Source organism: Tympanuchus pallidicinctus, unplaced genomic scaffold (assembly GCF_026119805.1).
Source record: "Tympanuchus pallidicinctus isolate F22 unplaced genomic scaffold, pur_lepc_1.0 scaffold31, whole genome shotgun sequence".
Taxonomy (NCBI): domain Eukaryota; kingdom Metazoa; phylum Chordata; class Aves; order Galliformes; family Phasianidae; genus Tympanuchus; species Tympanuchus pallidicinctus.
The window spans coordinates 12570704-12595974 of record NW_026294749.1 but is presented as its reverse complement, the minus strand read 5'-3'; the positions used below and the strand labels follow the sequence as shown (position 1 = coordinate 12595974).

The 25271-nt window shown below is 41.4% G+C and overlaps 1 non-coding gene across 1 annotated transcript; it reads left to right on the top strand.

Annotated features, from left to right (window-relative positions):
• Nucleotides 1-23755: 23755 nt before the first annotated feature.
• Nucleotides 23756-23862, top strand: LOC128087950 (U6 spliceosomal RNA). The gene has a single exon (XR_008210088.1). It is a non-coding gene; the product is annotated as a U6 spliceosomal RNA (small nuclear RNA).
• Nucleotides 23863-25271: the final 1409 nt, after the last annotated feature.

The window sequence follows — 25271 nt, the reverse complement described above, 5'->3', positions numbered from 1 at the left end:
CTACCCTGTCCTATCACTACCTATCTGTGTAAAAAGTTGAATTCCATCCTGCTTATAAGCTCCCTTTATGTATACCCTCTCAGGTATCCTCAGAGTCTTCTCTTTCCCAGGCTGAACAAGCCCACCTGCTTCACCCTGTCCTTGTAGGAAGGGTGCTCCACTCTCTGGTCAGCTTAATGGCCCTCCTCTGGACCTACTCCAAAAACTCCACATCTTTCCTCATCTGGGGGCCTCAGACTTGAAAGCAGTAATCCAGAGCGGGCCTCACAAGGGCAGAGTTCAAGGGGACATTCACCTCACTTGTGCTGCTGACCACCCCTCTGTTGATACAGCCCAGGATACCGTTGGCCTTGCTGTGGGTGCACACGTGGTTCATGTTAAGTTTTTCATATACCAGGACTTCAAAGTCCTTCTCTGCAGGGCTGCTCTCAAGGAGTTCTTTTCCCAGTCTGTTCTCATATCCAGGACTGCCTCAACCCAACTGCAGCACCTTGCACTTGGCCTTGTTGAACCTCATTACATTCACATCAACTCAATTCTCAATCCTATTCAGGTCTCTCTGGATAGCATCCCTTCTATTGTATCAGCTGCAGTACTGCAGCTTGGTGTCATTAGTAAACTGACAGAGGATGCACTCAATCCAAGTGTATGCATCATTGATGAAGATGTTGAAGAGCACTGGTCCCAAGATGGACCACTGGAGGATGCCACTTTTAACCAGACCTCCATCTGGAATAGATCCACTGACAACAACTCTGGCTACAGATATGCAACCATCTTTATTGATCAACCTTGAAATCTGATTCTCCCCAATTTAGAGATAAGGATGTGGTGCAGGACCATGTCAAAGGCCTTGAAGAATTTGAGGTAGTTGACATCTGTTGCCCTTCCTTTGTCTACTGATGCTGTCACTCCATCAAAGAACGTCACCAGATTGGTCAGGCATGATCTGCCCTTTGTGAAGCCATGATGACTGTCTTAGTTCACCTGTTCATCCCTCATGTGCCCTAACATGTCTTACAGAAGAATCTGTTCCTTGACCTTTCCAGGAACAGGAGAGAGTCCTGCTGTCACATATCTCCCCAGGTATTCTTTTCTCTTTTCTCCTTTTCTTAAAGATGGGGGTGATGTTTCCCTTTTTCCAGTCACCAGGGACTTCATCTGGCAGCCATGACTTTCAAATATGATGGAGAGTATCTTCACAGTCACATCAGCCATATCCCTGAGTACCCTGGAATGCATGTCATGGGGTTCCATCAACTTTTACGTATTCTTATGAAGTGATCTCATAATTCTTTTGCTTCCCCAATCCTTTCCTAGAGGCTCAAGAATACGAAAGTCAGCGATATGAGAAACAAGAGAAGCCTGGCTGCCATAGAAGACAAGGCAAAGAACTCACTGAATACTTTAGCCTTCTCCATGTCTTCATGGCAAGTTTTCCCTTCTCATTTATTAGAGGGAATAGGCTATTTTTGACCTGTCTCTTCTGACCAATGTACCTGTAGAACCCCTTCTTATTGTTTGTCACATGTTCAGGACCTTGGCTTTCCTGATCCCGTCTCTGCATGTTGGACAGCATCCCTATATTCTTCCCAGGCAACACATCTTTGCTTCCACTGCTTGTACATGTCCTTCTTATGCCTCAGTTTGACCAGCAGGTCCTGGCCAAGCCGTGATAGCTTCTTGTCTCCCCTGCTCATTTTCCTATACATGGGGACAGAGAGCTCTTGTGCTTTCAGAAACTCATCCTTAAAGAATTGCCAACTCTGCGCCACTCCTAAGGATATCTTCCCACAAGATCTCACCCAATAATTTCTTAAACAGCACAAAATTCGCTCTCCTGAAGTTCAAAGTCCCAGCCTTGCATTTTGCCAGATCCACCCTCCTCAAGATCACAGACTTGATCAGGGCATGGTCACTACAGCCTAGAATATCTTCAATCTGTTGATGAGCCCCTCTGGTGAACGCCAGGTCCAGAAATGGTTTGTCTCTGGTCAGTTTGTCTAATGCTTGGACCAGAAAGTTATCTTCAACACGCTCCTGGTGTCTCCTAGATTGCTTCCAGCATACCACATTGCTTCCCCAGAAGACGTCTGGGTGGTTGAAATCCCCCATCAGGATGAGAGCCTGCGAGCACAACATTTCTTTTAGTTGAAGCAAGAAGGCCTCATCCACAGGTCAAGAATCCTGTAGTAGACCCTGACCACCAAGTGTATTTTAATGGTCTGGTCTCTGATTTTCATCCACAAGCTCTCAATCTGAACATGGCTGTTTGTCAGAGGCAGCTCTCTGTCAAACTCCTACTGTAGGGTGCAACTCTCTCACCCCTCCTTTCATGCCCATCTCTTCTGAAAAGATTGTAACCAGTGGTGCTCCAGTCACATGGAACATCCCACCGCATCTCTGTGATTGCAATTAGGTCATGGTTTTCTAAATGCAACTTCTGCTTATTTCCCAGGCTGCATGCGTTGTTGTAGAGACACTTCAGCTGGGCTATCAGTAGCTCTTTCTCAGAGGAGCTCTCTCAAGATCCTGTAGGACAAGTCCATGTATTCTCCTGCCGTTTCCTGGAATGATAGCATTCACTAGCCCTTCTGTCACACAGAGATTCATCCCCTTCCCCCATCAAATCTAATGTAAATCTCTGGTAATCAGTTCAGCCAGCTTGCTTTCCAGAAACCTGTTGCCCTTTGAAGCAGTTTCCTTGAGTTTCCTTCATGCTTTCTCCTATTGGCTGTGTTCCCTGGCTTACTGTTGTAAGATTTCAAGTGTTCTGCAGTGTTGATGACATATCTCAGGGCAGCAGGTTGAGAGGCCCAGCCATCACCCTGTCCCTAACAACTAAGAGAACAGAACAACTAAGAGAAGAGAAATAACTGGGAATTAAAACATGTTTTATGAATTTCTTTTGCAGGCCATATGTCTAGCTGGAAGGATGATAGAGTGAGTAGTCAGCTTTGGCTGGCTGTTTATCAGTCTTTCAGTAGAAAGTAAGATTTCTCTAGCCACAAATTAACTTTCTGTGAGAGGAATCTAAATGAATCTAGGTCTTTTACAGATTTCAAAGACATTTCTGAATTTGTTTTGATGGCTGCTAATACTGAAAGGACAGAAAGGTGTGTGTATTGCACCTTTGAGTTGCAAGGCTGTTGGCAAGAGGAAAGCAGAGAAAGAGTCAAGGAAGCTTTTCAGCAAAATAAAAATCTTAGGGAATTATTTTGCTTTCTGAAGTTTCCCCTTAAAATAAGCAAAAATTCTTATTATGAGTTATACTAATATTGCAGAATAGACTATTCTCCCTTGAATCTGAAGGTAGCCTTTAGTTTCTTGTTATAGTTCCTAGCTTCTTGAAGCTTTTATCGTCTTTCTACAGATACCCTTTGAAACAAGCAAAGATAGGAGTGGTCAGTTTTTACTGCGTAGTGGAAGTGCTAGAAAAAAAATCAGAATACTCTGATGTACTATGGCAACACATTAAAATAATCTGCACGCCATCAGATTCAGTTGCGAGTATTTTATGCTGTCCTTTCCAGATTATTGAATTATCTTTTGTTTTTATGAAGTGTGTGGATGATTTACCACATACCAGTATTAAATATTACCTTTTTAGGAAGCGTGTGAAATCTCAGGTTGTATCTAGTTTGCCTTCTTGAAATGATCAAGTTAAACAGTTTTCAATAAAAGGGGATGGAGGGGGGTGGGATGGAAAGGTTTAAGTGTGCCCCACAAATGTTATATGACATTTTCATGTTACAGAATCAAAAATCATTTAGAGTAGAAAAGACCTTCAAGATCATCAAGTCCAACCACCAATGCGACCTACCAAGGCCATCGCCACAACAAGTCCCATAGTGCACACAGATTCTGCTGCGCTGCTCCAAGTTAAAGTAATGACAGACACACACTGGTAGAGAAGCATCCTCGATCTTGCCTGTTCTTCACTTCTAAGGCAGTGACATCCTTTGTAGACGACTTCTCTCAGTGATCTCTACTATATACAGCCAACAATGCAGGTTCTATTGCTAGATCTGCTGTGTTGATGTCATGTCAATGCCAAGGACTGGCAGAATACAAACTGCATATCTAAAAGACCTAAATGGTTTCTCACCAGTATTTGCAGGCAAACAACTTTTGATAGTTCCTCTGGGCTAAGAAACAAAATAATAATAATGATTAAAATATCTCTTCTGTTTAACACTCTATTTTCAGTATGAAAACACACAAGTGGTTGTCCTGCAGTCTTGCTTGTATCTCTTTCAACAAGAATTTTAACTTAGTAAATTACATAATGAATATGTCAGGCTGAATTTTAGGCTAAAGAATTTTTTTTATTACTTTTTATTTTAATAAGAACTGATGTTTTACATTGGTTTTACCTGTGTAATAGTAACATGCAACATAGCATCTATCAGAAAAGGGGAAACTGATGTTATTAGATTGTCCTTTGATAACTGGTCTGAAACAAAAGCATCGCTGATAAGAAGAAGAAAGGTATCTTTGTACCCTCTGTGAATGATGAATAGCTTGGATGTGGAGGACCATGAAAGACAGAGTTCAGGCCTGTGTCTTTAGGCTTCTGTTCAATAAAGCACTCAGAACATGCTTCAACCTCTCAAAGTTCTCTAAAATGTTGGTGAAAATACTTATTTTTCCCTCAGTGCCATCAGAGGGAGCAAGCTATGAGAGAAAAGTAAGTGTAAGGTGAATGGGGTGTATGTGGGTGATTTGAAATTCAGTCTCTCTTCAGCCATCCTGGTCTCTCTTCAGCCATCCTGGTCAGCTCCTTGTTTCTGTATGGTGTGGAGCTTTTAAGCTGATGCTTTCTCTTCCTTTCTGATTATGCAGCACGAAAGGATTTTGGCAGAGAGCTCTGATGGGAACACTATTGATAATAGTGAGAAACAGAAGCTGTAGTATAAGCAAGCTAAAGAGAGACTTGTGGAAGGCTTTCTTCAGTTCAGGTACCTTTGTTCAGACTATAGTTGTTTAATGGTTATAGGCAGCTAAATACTACACAGCCACTCTCTTATGGAGGATAGGCTGTAGTCGGGACTTCCATTTATGAAGTTTTGAAAGTTAGCCTTATCTGCATGCTGTGATGTGTACTTCAGAAAGAGGAAATCAGCTGAAGTACCTGAAGATCAACAGCAGCTTTTCTGAGACCACAAAGATTGCAATAATCAAAGTTGCCACAAAGTGTTGGCATCTGTTATCATTCACTCACCTGTTGAGACTACTTCATCCTCAGTACTGGTCAAAGCATGACTAAAAGTCAAGATAAACTTAGGGGAACTCCAAATTCTTGATGTCAGAGGACAGACTAAAAAATATTCTACTGGCTCCATGAGGACACAGGATTGACTCAAAAATTTGAATATAAAGTGAATGTTAGTATATGACCAGAAGGAAGTTAAATTAACTTACACATGCTGACAAAGTTGTACCAGTACAACACATCTGATCTCCTTCCTCTAATTTTCCTGAGTAAATTGTTGTATAAAGCTGGAAGTTGTCTACAGCAAACAAAAGCAAAGGACTGGAACTAAGTAGTAATGTACACTAAGAAAATTTGGAGACAATGAACTGTATCTGTGTCCTTCACAGAGTGAAAAGCATGAGGTTTTGCTGGTTGCTGAGGGAACTGAGGGAAAGCCCTATGATGTAAAGAGCAGATTCTCTGGGAAACAGAGTAGAATTTTTACAATTAGATACTACCAAAAAAAAAAAACCACCCCAAAACATAGTGCTTCTGAATGGTTTGCTTCAATATTTCTGCTTATAAGAGAAAGTAATGAAGAGGAGAGAAAAAAGAGCCTACATGCAGCGTAATCTTTTCTGCCATTTACTCATCCCAAGCCCTTGTAAACATCTGGAAAATACTCACCTCTCAGTACCAAACCCAACCTTAACACACTGTAGACACTGTTATCTCCTTAAATCCAAAGGGCCCAGGTGAATCTCTTGAGGTTCAAGAAACCAAATAGAAGATCTCACATCTGGGTTGAGCCAACCCTCACTACAAACACAATCTGGGGGATGAAAGGATAGAGTGCAGCACTGTTGAAAAATGCCTGCGGGTTCTGGTGGATAGGAAGTTGGACATGAACCAACAGTGTGCCCTCATACCCCAGAAAGCCAACTGTATTCTAGGCTGCATCCAAAGAAGTATGGTCAGCAGGTCAAGGGAGGTGATCCTGCATCTCTACTCTGTGCTGTTGAGGTCTCACCTGGAGTACTGCATCCAGATGTGGAGTCATCAGTACAGGAGAGACATAGGCCTGCTGCTGTGCATCCAGAGATGGGCCATAAAAATGATTCAAGGGATGGAAGACCTCTCCCATGAGCACAGGCTGAGAGAGCTGAGGCTGCTCAGCCTGAAGAAGAGAAGGCTCTGAAGTGGCCTGATAGTGACCTTTCAATACCTAAAGGGGAGTTGTAGGAAAGAAAGGGACAGACTCTTTAGCAGGGCTTGTGCTGGCAGAGCAGGGGGAATGGCTTCAAGCTCAAAGAGAGTAGATTTACATTAAATATAAGGAAAAAGCATTTTGCACTGAGGGTGGAGAGGCTGGAACAAGCTGCCTAGAGATATGGTGGACGCCTTGCCCTGGAGACTTTCAAGGCAAGGCTGAACCAAGCCCTGGGCAACCTAGCCTAGCTATGCATGTCCCTGTTCACTGCAGGGGTGTTGGACTAGGTGACCTTTGAAGTCCCTTCTAACTCTAAGGAATCTATGATTCTGAAGACAATTTTTCACCTCTGTTCACATTCAGGACACGTATAACTGAGATGCAACAAGGAAAAAAAGCCTCTTGGAACAGTATTTTACATACATACTTACACATGCTAGCTAAGACATTTAGCTAACTAAAATGTCCATTTCCTTTGTGGTGTTATAAATTGTAAACTTTCAACTCTAACTTGAAATGAGAAGGCCTTCATCAAATGCCTTCTAATGAATGGGTCTTCCATTTATAACTGCCTTGCTCATATCAGAACCACTAGGAGAGAAAAAACAGCAATTATTTATAATAACTTTATTGGGTGTAATTTTCCTCTGTCTTTGAAAGCTCCGCCTGCTGTTTTCCGGCTGTGCATGTTAAACAGAAGTGCTTACACTTGACCTTGTTCTTGATCCACTTTTTGTGCACAGCAGTGCATTTTTTCTTCTGAAAGATAGGTACAATTTGTGTCCACATAAATTATACTGTACTTGCTATTAACATTCTTTTATATGGTAAATTACTTACACTGATTATGTTGAAGACTGTTCTATGAGCTGTTGATAATGCAAGTCTATGATTTGTATGTAATATGTCATTCTTAATTTAGAATAAGACTGAAAGGAGATGACAGATTGCTGTAACACATGCAAAGAAATCAGGTCCTGGCCACAAGCAGACGGGAAAGGATTCGTGGTAGTATTTGTAGAAGGAAATATGTTCAGCCTTGGCATCCTGGCTAAATTCCAGCCTCAGCAATTACACTGTCTAAATATTCCTATATATTCAAATGATTGATTGTGGTATTTTCATTTATTTCATGCCTCAGATTCATGGGGAACTTCAGCATAGATAACCTCCATCTTATTTTCCTGTATTCCTCAGAGAAGGAATGAACAGAATGTTATCCTTACTTCATTCTCTGAACAGTTAGGGCTAAGATAGGCTCACGTGATTTATCTTGCATAGTCATGTACAAAACTAAAAATGTCACATTAATAATTGACCACACTGGACAACTGAAAGACTGTGGGTCCATAGGGGGTCCAACTCAGGTTACTGAAGGAGCAGGCAAAAATGCTTGCCAAGCTGTTTACATCATTTGCCAGCTATCCTGGCCAACCATGAAGCTCCCAGATGACTGGAAGCTTGCCAATGTCACCCCCTTATAAAAAGAACAGTCAGTAGGAAGAGGCAGGGAACTGCACAGCTGTCAGCCTGACCACAGTATCGGGGAGGGTCATGAAGCAGATTGTGTTCAGTGCAATCACACAGCGTGTGCAGGACAACCGGGGGGTCAGGCCTGGCCAACACGGGTTCATAAAGGGCAGGTCCTCCTTCATCACCACAATCTCCTTCTACAACCTTTTTGACCCACGGGGTGGGTGAAGGGAAGGCTGTGGTTGTGGTCTACCTAGACATTAGCAAAGCCTTTGACTCTGTCTCCCACGGCTGGTATCAGGAAGAGTGAAGTCAGGAGGACTGGGAAACTGCCTGTCTCTTTCTACTCAGCACTGGTGAGGCTGTACCTCAAGTACTGTGTTTGGTTTGGGGCCCCTCAGTACCAGAAAGTCATTGAAGCCCTGGAGCGTGGTCAGAGAAGGGCAATAAAGCTGGTGAGGAGTCTGGAGCACAGGGCTTGTGAGGAGTGGCTGAGGGAGCTGCGATTGCTCTGCGTGGACGAAAGGAGGCTCATGGGAGACTGCGCCATTCTCTGCAACCACATGAAAGGAGGTTGTAACAAGGTATGCTTCAGCCTCTTCTCCCAGGTAAGCAGAGCCAGGATGAGAGGGAATGGCCTCCAGTTGTGACAGGGCAGGTTCAGGATGGATACTGGGAAAGATTTCTTGTCTGAAAGAGTGGCCAAGTCTTGGAACGGGCTGCCCGATGGGGCGGTGGTGTCACCATCCCTGAGGCATTCAAGAAACGTGGTTGTGGCACTTATGGACATGGTTTAGTGCACATGGTGGGGGTGGGTTGAGATTTGGAAACAATGATGAGAGCAGAAGAAAGAAATGAATGTAGAGAAGCAATCTAGTCTTTAATGACACAATCCAACCTCTTAAACAGCTTCCAAGTGATTTGACTCTGAATAGAACTCATAGCACATTGTGATAGTTGTAGGACATCCTTTTCATGTAATGTATCAATGGAAAGTGTATGAAAATAAGAACTTGCACTACAAGCAAGTATAAATATAAGCAACCCAACTATATTAGTTAAATTGCTCTCTCACTTTGTGTTAATTTGCACACAGCTATAAGTTGTACGTAATGCACTGTCATACTCTCACTACTTTAACAGACTACTGTTCTTCTCACAGAATCTAAATTTTCTGATCACCCAGCATAAAACCGACCTCCTGCATTTTATTCACTCAAAGATTACAGTTCTTCTGTACCAGCAATCTTCAGGGTGTTAAATGCAGAAGGGTTTTTGGTTTTGTTTTTGGTTTTTTTTTCCAATTAATTATACTTCTGTAAGCTACTGTTTTGCTTCTATAAGAGTATATTTTTGGGGGAGTGCAAATTAATGCAAAAAAGAAAAAGAGAAAAGAAAAAAGAAAAAAAAGGTACCACAGATATCCAAAAAGCTTTTTTAAACTGCACAGTCCTGAAGCATTTTATTTATTTATCATTTTATTATGATAATAATAACAAAAATAAATGCAATATTTCTCAGTTAAGTCATGTTAAGTGTTAAGCTTATTCTTGTAAAGCCCTATGACCAAAAAAAAACCTGCTTTACCTGACTAAAAGACTTGTTCTTTTTGAAGAAATTCGCCAAAATTTCATAGCCTCAAATTTGCTGCACACACACATGGTTATCCAGTGTCTGAGGTCTAGATGCCAAGGGCCTACGGCTTTAAAGTGCTGAAGTTTGTACTGTTATTATTTTTAGAGTGCCACTATCCTGCAAACGTTTGCTTACATTCTTTATAACGTTTCCCTGTGAAAGAACTCTTCTAAAGGTAAATATCAATGTCATAAATATAGATATCATGAATAAAAAGGAGATGATGCACTTTTAATTATCACATCTGCAATGAAACTTGCTATTGAAAAACACATTCTGAGCTCAAAAGTGCTATAGCAGCTTACGATCTTCCATAAGACCTTTTCTTCATCCATTTTTTGTAAAAGACATCAATAATTTAAACAGCTGCTTAAGAACACGTATACTTTCTAAAGGATGTGTAGCTGAATTTTTCTGAATATTCTTTTTGAGCCATAACATCTGCTGAAACTTTGAAGTATCCCAATATCTTTACCAGCTTTTATATTTAATCTGCAGCTCCGTTATTTATTTCAGTCAGTGGTTATTTATTTTTGGTTCATAGAATTTGTACGAGGCTGGATGAAGTTTTAATACTAACAGTATAAATGAGTAGCTAAGAATAAATATTTCTCTTTGGTTATAATTCAAAATCATTTCCACAGACATTAATTGTTTTCAATACTGGGAGGATTTGGTGTGTAGCTTTTCTGGAGCTTCATGGTACTCAACAACGTTTATTTATTCCAGATGTTGCATGATATTTAATATCAGTAGCAAAGCAGCATTAAGAGATTATCATTTCACTTCTACAACATGTTGCACTGAACGCTGTGCTTGGCTCTGTTTCAAATAATGTAAATAGTTCTCATAAGTTTTCTATAGTTTGTTTTTTGTATGTCAGTGCTGAAGTATTTTTATCACTGCTGTCATAATTTTTTGTTGCTGCTCAAATGAAAACCTGACTCAATATAAAACCCTATGCAAAAGGCAATAAGCTGTGTACAAACAGAAGAAAACCTACTAATATTACTTAGAGGTGTGCCTTCTTTACATGACACGTGTTGAACATGCTCTTTGGTGACAGTACATGCAGCCTTTTTTTGGCATACTACCACTCCTCAAGGCATCCAGCATGACAGAACATAATTGTCGTAGATGTAAAGCTTTGGAATAGCAGAAAAGTGACTTTCACAGTATTTGAATGCTGCAGAATATATCCTCCATCATAGCTCTCTGTGCTTTTCTACATAGGTCAGTTCCTGTTATTTAGTGTTGATGTAAATTTTTGCCAGGCTTGGCAGACATGTAGTACTGTGGGTTTATGTGCTGTATCTTCACTCTGGTGAAGAATTTTCAGAACTCTTCCAGGCATTTTTTAGTTTCCAAGGTTTTTTTCCTCTTTGTTTTCTTTTGGTTACCATCATTATGTATTATTTCCACTGTTGGGAAAGGGAAAGGGAAAGGGAGAGGGAAAGGGAGAGGGAGAGGGAGAGGGAAAGGGAAAGGGAAAGGGAAAGGGAAAGGGAAAGGGAAAGGGAAAGGGAAAGGGAAAGGGAAAGGGAAAGGGAAAGGGAAAGGGAAAAGGGAAGGGAAAGGGAAAGGGAGAGGGAAAGGGAGAGGGAAAGGGAAAGGGAAAGGGAAAGGGAAAGGGAAAGGGAAAGGGAAAGGGAAAGGGAAAGGGAAAGGGAAAGGCAAGAGAGGAGAGGAGAGGAGAGAAGAGGAGAGGAGAGGAGAGGAGAGGAGAGGAGAGGAGAGGAGAGGAGAGGAGAGGAGAGGAGAGGAGAGGAGAGGAGAGGAGAGGAGAGGAAGAGGAAGAGGAGAGGAGAGGAGAGGAGAGGAGAGGAGAGGAGAGGAGAGGAGAGGAGAGGAGAGGAGAGGAGAGGAGAGGAGAGGAGAGGAGAGGAGAGGAGAGGAGAGGAGAGGAGAGGAGAGGAGAGGAGAGGAGAGGAGAGGAGAGGAGAGGAGAGGAGAGGAGAGGAGAGGAGAGGAGAGGAGAGGAGAGGAAAGGAGAGGAGAGGAGAGGAGAGGAGAGAAACTTCTTAATAACAGTATATTGCAGTATTGCAGTAAAAGAATCCTATGATTTGAAAGTATTTTCAAGAATGAAACACTTATAATGAATTTTCACAGGTAATAGGTGCTTTTGCTATTATTCTCAATCTAATGCAGTCTAAAATAGCAGCAGTGATAGTTCTTTGATCTCTTCTCTTTGTAATCTGCTCTTCTACCCAATTGCTCTTCCCATTAAGGACATTTTTCTAATAGCAAGTCTAAATGTTTCCTCTCTTAGTTTCAGGCCATTGCTCCTTATTCTACCAGAAAGTATTTATATTCTGTGATCATTTCCCCCTAGAGTCTCTGTGTTTTCTAGGCTGTATAAATATTGGAAACAGCCACACTGCAGGGTGTCACTGGATGTGCTGCGGTACACCAGTCCTCGAGATGGTTAGTATCATGCAGGGTGTAACACATGCTCCAAGGCAAGCACTATAGGTGTTCCTAGGCTTTTCAGGCTCTTGCTATCGCTGAATCCTCGTAAATGCTTGTACTTTGAGGAGAAGGATATTTTTCTTATCAGAAAGAAAAAAAAAAAAGTGCAAATTCCATTAAAAAGTTGCAGGGAGAAACAAAGAAAACAAATTAATCTATACATTTCTGCTAGTCTACTTAAGCAAGATTAAAATAACATCATTCATTACTGAATCACTGAATCACAGAATGACCCGGGTTGGAATGGACCTCAAGGATCACAAATCTCCAACTCCCTGCCACATGCAGGGCCATCGACCTCCACATCTAACATTAGTCCAGGCTGCCCAATCTGGCCTTGAACACCTCCAGGGACGGGGCAGCCACAACCTCTCTGGGCAGCCTGACTCAAACACTCTTTGACTACAAACTCATACAGCCTTAATGTAGCTCTGTATGTATTATGAGGTCATTTAGCAACACTGAAGTTTTTTTTTTCTTAAAACCTATGGCTTAGCTAATGTCAGGCAATTTTGTTAGCCTATCCACACCTTTTCATTCCGTGCTAACCTTTAGCTCTCCAGTAATGCCCTCTTAGGCTATATGGATGGTCCTGCCTCTGAATTCATTATTCAGTCTCAGAAATCCTTTCTTTCCCCAGTCTCAATCCCAGACTCCTATATTCTTTCAGTTAAAGTCCATACCAAGTCCTGTCAGTTTAGCTTTTTGGATTCTTACCTTGTAATTACAGAATCTTGGAACTTTCTGGGCTGGAAGGGAACTTTAAAGATCATCTAGTCCAACCCTTCTGCCACAGGCAGGGACACATTCTACTAGGTCAGGCTGCTGTGTGCCCTGACTTGAATTGTTATGGTGATGAGGGACTAACAAATTTTCTGGGCAGTTTTTTCCAGTGTTTTACCACCTTCACTGTGAAGAATTTCCTGATACCCAATTTCAATCTACTTATTTTCTGTCGCCCCTTGTCTTGTCACTTCAGGCCTTTTTAAAGAGTCTTTCTCTGCCCTTATAAGCTTGTTATTGAAAGGCTGCTCCAGGCTGAACACTCTCAGTCTATAACACTGTCCTCATATGAGAAATGATGCCCTCTGATCCTTTTCATGGCCCTTCTCTGGAACTGATCTAACAGGTACATGTCCTTGCTTTTAGGTATGCACCAGTCCTGAGCTTGAAACAAGTGATGCTTAAATGCTGACCAACTCTCACAGGCCCCCTTACCTTCCAATGCTGTAGCCCACAGAATATCTACAAGTACCTCCTGAAGTGGTGGAAGTTGGCAGTATCTGAAGCCAGCAGGATGGCCTTCACTTCTGCAAATTGGCTTGATTAATCTTATTCTTCAGCAGTTTCTGCAGCTTGCTGTGTAGGGCTCTGTACAGCAGCCTTCTGGAAACCTGTGACTCTTTCATAGAGTTATAGAATCATTAAGATTGGAAAAGACCTCTAAGATCATCTAGTCCAACTGTCAAGCCATCCCCACCATGCCCCACTGAGCTTTGTCCCTAAAAGCCACATCTACGCAGTTCTTAAACACCACCAGGGACAATGACTCCACCGCCTCCCTGGGCAGCCCATTCCAATACTTGACCACTCTTTCAGAGGAGAATTTTTTCCTGATAGCCAACCTGAACTTGCCCTGGCACAACTTGAGTCCATTCCCTCTTGCCCTATGTCTAGTTACCTAGGCCAATAACTACCTCATTACAACCTCCTTTCACGTAGTGTCAGGGAACTAAATGGTCTCCTGTGAGACAGGGAAACTGGTTCACTCCCTGTCCAGGTAGAGTAGCATGTTGCAAACTGTTCCTCCTGAATTTATTCTGCTCCCCATTGCTGTCTTACAGCTCAAGGTTTGAGTATCTTGAGGATAACTGGCCTGACTTCAAAACAGAAGGCATTGAGAACCTCAGCTTTATCCTTCTCCTTAGTGATACTGTTCCCATCTGCATCCATTAAAGGTTGGATTTTATCTCTGTCCCTCCTCTTGCTGAAAATATTTTTGTCAAAACATTACTTATTTTCTTTATCATTGGATACCAAATTTCCCACAATACTATACAACCCATCAGTGAACAAAGCGTGTTGTTTCTCTTTCTCTGGCAATAAATTTTATAGTGCCTCTTCAGCATGTGTCACTTCCTCTTCTGGCAATATTCAGAAAGCTTTGCCTTCAGGCCAGTCCATGATCATTTCCAAGTTTCCTGGACAACTGTGGTTTCCTATTTGAGCTTGTTGATCACTGACTTTGTGTTTTATAATTAAGGGAACATTCTCAAACTGCAGAGAAATGCCTTCTAATTCACTTCCTTTCCCAATAAACCATGGATGAAGAAGCTGCTGCATGAAGAGCTTGGTGTTCCACCCAGGGAAGCAAACTTGAGCACTGATCTGATGCTTAACTGAGGGACATCCTAGTTATTTAGAAACTAGTTGACTCCCTACCGTCCTGACTTTGGAAATAGCACATGGGTTGAACATGAGCACCTGTGCACAATCACAATGCATAAATAGATTCATTAGTTAGGAGAAAAAGAAGAGAAAGGAGAGAAAATACACCGTATCAGACCACGTACTTACTGTCACCACCTAATACTCTGCACCATGTGATGGGCAGATGTGCTCTATAAACCTCAACATAAATTTAACCACACCATGCCTGCATGTAGATAATGTATATATGTATCTTGTCCTTCTGCCTCTGAATCACGCTTTCCATCTCTCACCCTTACTGGCATCTTGCAGAAGGGATATTAGTTTTCTACCTTTCTTTTTCACGATGCAAATTCCTCCTGCTTCAGCTCCAGTTTCTGGGAGACTGATCAGTCATCAGGCTGCTGAACCATCAATCTGAACACAAAGCAAAAGGTCCTTGCTCCTGGCAAAGCCCAATTTCATTTACAGAAGAAGTGCTTCTTTCCTTGACATATTTGGGGCAGCTCTACTTCCTTTGCAGTTTTACTATATTTGGCAAAAAACCACCACTTTCACAGCAGATGTTTATGTATTTGTGCTAATGACCCCCTTGGCAGCTTTCTGCAGCCTTGGAAATAGTCAGAGAGGAGCCATTGAGATCCTTGCCAGAAATCAGATGAATAGGTAGAAAACAGGAACATTTAAACGTATGTGGTAGGTTAACCTTGGGTGGCTTGACTAACCCACTGCAGTACAGAACAGGATGGGGCAAACAGGAAAAGATAAGCTCCCAGAATTCAGGAGTTGAAAGATAAGCAGTGGCAGCAACCTGCTCAGCATGGGCAGTCACAGCAGCATGAACAAGGAAGCACCTCTGCTGGAAAAGCTTCTAATCAAAGAATCAGCATTTTCTAACAGGCATCCATGTTCCATGATCTACAAACTTCTTCTGACAGAAATAGCTCCAAAGGATTGGTGAAAAATATAGAGGAATGCAGACTGGCTGGGAAAACAGGCCTTTTCAAAGTTGTTCTGTGAGTAATCAGAAATTTCGTTGATATGTTTGAAATCAATCATGCTTAATTAACATCTTGGGTAGAAATTGGAACATAAGCCTTATTGTAGAGTTTTGGCTTAAGAGCAGGGAGTAGCCAATAGGATTAGGACTAGATGTTTAGGAATACTGTAAACTGCTAACCTATTGGTTTTCCTACTGAAAAATAGTACCTTAACCTCAGACAATACTGCTTTATACACGTATTAGAGAAAAGTGAGGGAAAGGACACAGTCCTACACAAGGCTCTTACACAAAAAAAAAAAAAATGACCAAAAGAAGTCATCAAATCTTTCTCATTAAGCTTTCTAATTATTGTCAGCTTTGCCTGTCATCATTTACAGGTCTCATCACTCTACCATGAAAATGCTAGCTGTTCATCATTAGTGATGGAATTTTGTTCCCCTACTGGCTCTGAAATTGCTGATATGCATTTTTTTTCCTATGTACATATTTCAGTTTGTGGCTGGTGAAGACAAAGACATTGGAAATGAAACTGTTTTGAACACTGACTGTCGCTAACATACAGCCTACAAGATATGACAAGATTTCTCACAAGCTAGCAATCTCAATAAAAGAAACAAACAAATAAAGGCATTATTTTACTTCAATGAGAAAGAAGCCTTTGTTTTCCTTCTCTTGATAGTACCTTCCTTGCTATGTGACTAAATAAATAAAGAAATAAATAAAATGTTTCTACGTCCAGAAAGTCTTTAGGAGCTTCAGTGATTTTTTTCTTTTTGAAATATTTACTAGTTTCTGACATCTGGTCATGGAATTCTGTTTTCCCCAAAGTAAATTCCTATTGCAGAAGCAGTATTTTGACAGCAAAAATCCCCACAGTAGGATTAAAATGACTATCATTGATTATATAATCTTGCAAAGGTAAATTCCTCAAGTTATTCAACTCACTCAACAGAACTGGAAATCGAATATGGACATATTGAATTTTCAACATGGATTTTCATGAAAAATATCTGTTTCAGCACATAATGCATATAAGCAGTTGCACTTAAGGCAAGCTGCATAACTTACTTGTAAGATATCTAGAGAAAGAGTAGGACTTTCATGCCAAATTATTTTCAACAAGCAACTGTAGTTTATACTTATACAAAGAAATCTGCAGGTGCAAACTGCAGTCACTTGTTGAGTAGACAAAAGTTGTATTTAAATTGCACGCCTTAGAGACTCAAAAAAAAAAAAGACAATTACATGCAAACTCCATTTATTGGTCTTGAGTAGATCTGTATTGCCGTGAGAAAGCATTACAGGGATAGTTACTTAGAGATTTATTGAAACACAGAAATCAACTCCCAGAACGTCACACAAATATATTTTAATAAGGGACTGTGAGCTTCCTTTTTAAATTCTGAAGAGACTTCCCGTATGGACTGAAATATTACTGCTATCTTGCTGGAATTTTTGCTGTGAGAGCCATTCACAGTGCTGAGATGTGGGTGCCTAGATCTCTCAGCACACTGTTGACCTCTTATTAATCTGAGCAGGACTGTAGAGGTACATGTAGATACTTTCTACTCATTTAGTCGAGTATAAATACAGTCAAGCCCACATGTGCCAAAACTAAGTCAGAGACATTGCACTCAATTACTACACTCTCCACCTAACAATTAAGAGGCTGAAGTTGCATATAGCTGTGGGCATCCCATGTGTCTAGATGTAAGGAACATGAATCCTGCACTGCTGTGTGTCTTTTAAGTATGATTTACTATACAGGGAGGAGAAAGCAGTATCAGTACCTATTTCTGTTTCTTGTTCCTGAGCTATCCTTGGTTATTTTTCTTTCATTTGAGCAGATGTCAACAGAGCCCTAAAGGGCTGAATATCAAAAGTGAGTCCTAATTCCATATAGAGTCATCTAAATGCAGTTCTGCTTCCCAGTTACACTAAGCACCTTCAGCTCGAGTGCCTCCAGAATAATACTGAAGTATCCAAATGTGAAAAATTTACCCTAAATCCTTGAAATCTCTGGAATGAGGAAAAATAATTTTGTAGCCTTTCATAATTTGTAATACTTCAGTTACATCAGCTCTCTTCCAAAAAAGAGACCTATATTTGCATACCACTAAGGAAAGATGTTAGTGCTACCACTGTTTTCCAGGCTGCACTGAGGGCTGTTATTTTGCAGTATCCTGCTACCTTCTGGGCCTTCCTCAGCAGTTCTTAATTATTTTCCCCATAGACTTCGGTGGAAGTTTTTGGCTGTTCTAAATTAACTGTAAGCATTCAGGAAAAACACCTAGACAGCACGGTGTGTGGCTCAAACGTAGCCATCTGCTCAGTATGCAGACATAAGTTAAAGATGAAAATAAACCAACAAACAACAAAACAAGAGTGGTTTAGGAAGTATAAAGAGATGGAATAGAAGACACTCTGTAGAAGACATCACATAAAAACACTGAGTTGCTTACTGTTTGGTGGCACTTCTAACAAAACAGAGTAGAAATACAAGAAACTGAAAGAAGTTATAGGAAAGTGATCAGAGACCAGGAAATAATTCTATGTGGGATCCATTAGGTCTGTTTATGAGACAGATGAATAAGAGATGACATGATATAGCTATCGTGACATCGTGTATAGCGTCAAGCCTATCACTGAGTTATTCACTATTAGGGCACAATACAAGATTGAGGAGACACCCCATGAAATAAAAAGAATTAATGCGATTGGCAAAGTTTGCATATTATACAGCTAACCTTAGGCTATATCAGAAAACACTCTTGAAGTAAATACTTTGTAAAAATAAAGGGGGTTTTGAACTACACATCAGGGTTTCCTACAGATCTCTAATAGAGTGCAAATGGGTAAGAGACAAACCAGCTCTCACCTTCTGAGAAGTCAGACCTCTCACGCCACTCACCAGTGGGGTGGTTGGCAGGAATTTGCCGTATCCAGAATATACAGAGGTTTAAATTTCTCTTTGCAATATAAGCCTGTCCTGTGAGAATGATCTGTACAATGTGATTCTTACAATAAACATAAACAGGTCGTGAGGGCAGTTGTGCAGAATGACTATGTACAGTCTAGCAGATTTTTAACTGGATAAGTTCCCTTTTGCCGTGGAGTGAAAATATGTCAGCAAGGTTGGGCATTCTGCCAGATATAAACAAGCCCCGAAAACTGTTAGGTATCTTTACTTACATGCCTAAAATTTATTCTAAACAACTTATAGTAAGCTTTCCTACAGCTGGAATGCACTGTCTGCATTATTATAGTAATAGACATTCCCTATAAATGGAACACTGCTCCAGTAGATTCTCAGAATCATTAAGTTTGGAAAAGACCTCTAAGATCATCTGGTCCAATTGTCAACCCACCCCCACCATGTGCACTAAACCATGTCCATAAGTGCCACAACCACGTTTCTTGAATGCCTCAGGGATGGTGACACCACCGCCCCATCGGGCAGCCCGTTCCAAGACTTGGCCACTCTTTCAGACAAGAAATCTTTCCCAGTATCCATCCTGAACCTGCCCTGTCACAACTGGAGGCCATTCCCTCTCGTCCCGGCTCTGCTTACCTGGGAGAAGAGGCTGAAGCATACCTTGTTACAACCTCCTTTCATGTGGTTGCAGAGAATGGCACAGTCTCCCATGAGCCTCCTTTCGTCCACGCAGAGCAATCGCAGCTCCCTCAGCCACTCCTCACAAGCCCTGTGCTCCAGACTCCTCACCAGCTTTATTGCCCTTCTCTGACCACGCTCCAGGGCTTCAATGACTTTCTGGTACTGAGGGGCCCCAAACCAAACACAGTACTTGAGGTACAGCCTCACCAGTGCTGAGTAGAAAGAGACAGGCAGTTTCCCAGTCCTCCTGACTTCACTCTTCCTGATACCAGCCGTGGGAGACAGAGTCAAAGGCTTTGCTAATGTCTAGGTAGACCACAACCACAGCCTTCCATTCACCCACCCCGTGGGTCAAAAAGGTTGTAGAAGGAGATTGTGGTGATGAAGGAGGACCTGCCCTTAATGAACCCGTGTTGGCCAGGCCTGACCCCCCGGTTGTCCTGCACACGCTGTGTGATTGCACTGAACACAATCTGCTTCATGACCCTCCCCGATACTGTGGTCAGGCTGACAGCTGTGCAGTTCCCTGCCTCTTCCTACTGACTGTTCTTTTTATAAGGGTGTGACATTGGCAAGCTTCCAGTCATCTGAGAGCTTCATGGTTGGCCAGGATAGCTGGCAAATGATGTAAACAGCTTGGCAAGCACTTTTCTGCTTCTTCGGTATCCTTGGTTGAATCCCATGTGGCCCCACAGATTTGTGAGTGTCCAGGTGGAGTGGCAGTTTGCTAACTGTTTCCTCCTGAATAGTTTTTGGGTTTTTTTTTTTGCTCCCCATTGCTGTCTTCCAGTTCAGGCGGTTGAGTACCCTGAGGATAACTGTCCTGACAAAGACAGAAGCAAAGAATTCAAGACAGAAACGTGGAAGGCTGTAGTCAATGATGTCATATGTAGAGCAATGTTTGCTTTCTCTCCCACTAAAACCTCTTAATCAGAGCTGTTACCTTATGGAAACAATTTTAGGTTCAGCTAACCCTACTGAAGAAGGTCACCACTGTTGCCAGATTGCCTTGTGTTTGCACTAATCTTTTGTTGTTGTCCTTAGGACTCTTCCAAGTCATTAACACATGGGTTACAGACAACTGTGCTACATTTAAATGACCATGTGCATGCAGACATATACCTGAATAGAGGTTACAAACAGGAATTACAGTTGATTTCTGTCCTTCAGATGGTCCAGTTTCTTAATTTTTTTTCTAACTTCTGTTTCAGATAACTACAATTGACCAATGATGCAGTGATGTAAGAGGTGCCCCCTACAACACCTATGATATTTTTCCTTCTATTCCTGCTTGAATGATGTTATTGCCTTACAATTTTTTTTTCTAAATCTATTTTTTTTTTATTAAACAAGAAGAATGGCAATCTGAGCATCACAAAACAGAATATACCTACTGTCTTTTATATGAAAATTTTTATTTTGCAGTTTGCAGCTGCAGCAGAAAGTGCTCTAAAAGGTTTTTTTGCTTGTTTATTTATTCATTTCTGCATTCCTGAAAATACCGTGATCTGACTTTCACTGATCTTATGCAAACATGCTTGTTTTGTCAGGAGTTAAAAGCTGTCCATATGCCTATTGCCTTCTATCTGAAGTCTGGCTGAGCAGTGAACTGCGCAAGAAAAAACAATATATTGAAATATCTGTTTCACAGCCATGAACATCTGTCTCCTCTTCAAAAGTAACACAGTGTAATCTGGATATATATTCCCAGAGTGGAACTTTGGTAATTCAGATTAGAAGCAATTCTTGATGTTTTAAGGAGCCTGTTTATTACAAAAACAATTACACAACCCACCAGCACAGTACACAGAAAGGGAGAAGTAGAAGTTTATTTAGCAGGAAACCTCCTGGCAGATGCTAGCACAACTGGGGCAGCTAAATTGGCTTGTATCAATAACTCTTTCAGCCAGCTTGTAAAAATCCTTCTGGGCCTGAGCCCCTGCATATTCACACTTACTAACTGATATTTCATGTGTGGCTTAAGAATGCTTGCATACTCTTTATCCCCAAAGCTTTTTTATCATTCCTAATTGCTCTTGATTGCCTTTTCTCCTATATAGGAAATTTCTAGATCTGAAAACATCTGTCTTTTCAGTCCTGTTTCCCAAGTCAGTGACTTTTGACCAGTGCACTACACCATCATTTCTTTCTTTGAGCTGAATTGCTAGACATCAGCATTGATACATCTGCAGGTTTAAATATAAGAATTGTGAGTTTAATATTTTTGCACACTGACAGGAAGGCCTCTTACTTCCCTTATGCATGCTTTGGTCATGACCTCCATATCCCATTCACACAGAGGCAGATCACTAACTTAATTTCCAGTATGGTTACATCCAAGTTGTTGCATTGCCTTTGGATGCTTTATTTCACAGCCATTTTCTGTGAGCTTTATAGCCAGATAGAAAGCTTTGCTCTACACTTTATTATCATTTTTTTTATTCTAAAATTTCTATTTTTCACTTTAAATTCTAATACTGAAGAATTGATGTAAATATAGTTCATGTATTTTTGAAAACCCTGTATTGTTTTCAGAACATGCATCCTACAGTCAGTACATTTAAAAGAAACCTGTCTTGCATCAGCAATTAAAAATAAGATTTTTTATATATATATTTATTCCCATTTAAAGTACACCATTTGTTTCAGCCCTGGTATATTCATCATGATAAATATTTTGCAATTAATACAGTAAAAATTTATTACATAGAAGACCAAATCTTGCTTAGTTATAAGTGCAAATAACCTATTAGTCTTAAGTGCAATTTTAAAGCTGCTGCTGAGAAGAAACTTGAACTGTACATAATTTTCTGCAAGATAATTTTCCGCTATTAAGAAGAGTAAAATAGCAATTTGTTTCCTGAACATTCATAAAAAGGTACTGGATAAAAGTTCCTTGGAATCTCTATTCATCCTTAAACTACCCTTTTGTTTGGTAATGATATTTGCCAGTGGTGCCTTCAAACATATAAAATCTGGTGGGGCTTCCTTGCTGCCCTAAAGCAAAACATCTCACTTAGCACGGCTTCAGTTATGTCACTGTAGTGATTTATTTATTTTAATTATTTATATTATTTCACATTTCATTTTAAAAATAAGCAGGATATTATTCTCATGAATTTGCAACCATAATCATCTAGCCAGTGGAAGGTAAATTACTAAATGTTACTTTTCCTCTGCTTGATGTTTTTTTTTCAAGATGCCAGTTTCAACCTCAGATATTCTGTATTACCTAAATACTTATTATGAACAGCAGGAAAAATCCTGTCTCAAGGCAACTCATCCCAGGATTACAAATGTTACTGAACTCTGTGGATACATTAAATAGTTGCCATTTTTTTTCTATCTCGAAGACTCAAACAGGTCCTTGGTTTCAAGGAAATCACGAAGCTGAGGCAAGCAGAAGTGCAGGAAGTTAGAATACACCAAGAGAAGCAAGTATTTAGGATTTTTTTCTTTCTCTCTTGAACATGATTAAGGATTAGAGGGCTGAACCTTCTTCTTTCTACAGTCTGTGTGTGAGCTCCAGCAGGCTTTGCCAACTCAGTAGCTCTAAGACAAATGTGGGAGGAAGTGGAGGAAGAAGAAAAGCCATCAGTACGATGCAAGTAGACACAGCAAAGAATAAGAGTGAGACAGGGCTGCACGGGGACACAAGTTTATTCTATAGAAGGCGAAGAAGAGTAAACGGCAGCTACAAAAGTAAGGAGCAAAAGGATCTGATAGGAAAGAAGAATAAGAGTGACCATAGTAAAGTCTAACATATTTTCAGTAGTGCTTAGATGTGATGTGATTCAAACAAAACCTGAGAAGTTTAAGCAGACATAAACATAGGCGAGAAGATTCAGTTTAAAAATCAAGTAAATAATTGCCGTTCAGAAAAAAGTACATAGAAGATGAAATAGCAGAATGAATGCAACATTTGTGGGCTATTTTCTCTGAGCAGCATTGCTGTTTTAATGGCAGCCAGGATAACTCAAATTCAAAACCTTTCATTCTCAATACAATATCACAGAATCACAGAATGGCCTGGGTTGGAAAGGACCTCAAGGATCATAAATCTCCAACCCCTTGTCACAGGCAGGGCCACCAAAATCCACATTTAATACCAGCCCAGGCTGCCCAGGGCCCCATCCAACCTGGCCTTGAACACCTCCAGGGATGGATGTGGCATCCACAGCCTCTCTGGGCAGCTGTTCCAGCACCTCACCACTCTCATAGTAAAGAACTTCCCCCTGACATCCAACCTAAATCTTCCCTCTCTCAACTTCAAACCATTTCCCCTTGTCCTACAGTTATCAACCCATTCAAAGAGTTGATTCCCCACCTGTTTCAGTCCCTTTGGGTACTGAAAGGCTGCAATGAGGTCACCCCACAGCCTTATTTTTCCAGGCTGAACAAGCCCAGCTCCCTCAGCCTGTCTTCATAAGACAGGCCCCTGATCATCTTTGTGGCTCTCCTTTGGACCCTCTCCAACAGCTGGTGAATGGATTTAAAGCCAGCTGGCAACTCTGGTCTTGAGTTGTGTTCCCCAGGGGTTGGTGTTGGAGCCTGTCCTGTTCAATATTTTTGTTGACCTGGATGACAAGATTGAGTGCATTCTCAGTAAGTTTGCAGATGACAGCAAGTTGGGAGAAAATTATGAACTGCCCAGAACTAGGAAGGCCTTACAGAGGTATCTGGACAAACTGGATAAGTGGACCTAAGCCATTGGGTGAAGTGCTTGCTTCAGCAGCACCTTTACTAAAATTGGAACAATACAGAGAGGATTAGCATGGCCCCTGTGCAGGGATAACATGCAAATCTGTGACACATTCTGTATTTTTTGAGGAAGTTTTTCCCCCAGAGGATGGTGAGGCACTGGAACAGGTTGCCCAAGGAGTCTGTGGATGCCCCATCCCTGCAGGCATTCAAGGCCAGGCTGGATGTGGCTCTGGGCAGCCTGGTCTGGTGACCTTGCACACAGCAGGGGGGTCAAAACTAGATGATGCTTATGATCCTTTTCAACACAGGCCATTCCATGATCCTATGATTATAAGTTCAACAAGATCAAATGCCGAGTCCTGCACTTTGGCCACAGCAGCCCCAAGCAACACTACAGAATTGGGCCAGAGAGGCAGGAAGACTGTGGAAGAAATGGACCTGGGGGTGTTGTTTGACACTAAGTGCAACATAAGCCAGCAGCGTGCCCAGGTGGCCAGGAAGGCCAATGGCATCCCAGCTTGTGTAAGAAATAGTGTTGCCAGCAGGAGCAGGGAAATGATCAGTGGAGAGGCTACACCTCAAGTACTATGCTCAGTTTTGGGTCCCTTGTTACAAGAAAGACACTGAGACCCTGAAGCATGTCCAGAGGAAGGTAAGAAAGCTGGTGAAGAGTTTGGAGCACAGGTTTTCTGAGGAATGGCTGAAAGAACTAGGATTGTTTTGTGTGGAGAAGAGGAGGCTCAGGGGAGACGTTATTGCTCTCTACAACTGTCTGAAGAGGGGGTGCAGCAAGGCTGGGGTAAGCCTCATCTCCCAGGTAACTAGTGATAGGGTGAGAGGGAATGGCTTCAAGTTACACAAGGGGAGATTCAGCTTGGATGTTAGGAAAAATTTCTTCTCCGAAAGACTGGTCAGGTATTGGAATGGGGTACCCAGGGAGACACCATTTCTGGAGGTTCAAGAGCCATTTAGATGTACTAAGAGACATGATTCAGTATTGGTGATAGATGGAGATAGATGGACAGTTGGACTGGATGTTCCTGGAGATCCTTTTCAGCGTTGATGATTCTATGATTCTGTATGCTCCCAGCTGTGCTTTTTACCATCTCTGAGGGCTGGATTAAGCTTATCATTTTTTCTGTATGATGTAATGCTCTTTGAGAAACTAATTTGGTATCTGTAGTTGGTATTGCAGTCATCATTGTACTTTGGGAACTGTATCTTGGAAACTATTAATGATTTCACTCTTTGTCTCCTTGGAGAGCCACGCTATGTGGGAGAAAAACGTGAAATGTTCAAACCAACATGTTCCTATTACTATGCCCGCATAATGTGCTTCGGGTTTTGTTTAAGGTTAAACAACCTATTTCTAAATATCCTTCAGGGATCTACCCTGAGGTCAAATAGTTACGAGTGGCCAAGAGTGTGGGGTGGTATAGGCAGGTACCACAAACAGTGAGCCATTGTTTCAGAGCTTCACTTCCAAACGACTGCAAAATCCTGAAAAACTCATGACATATTTGGAAAAGTT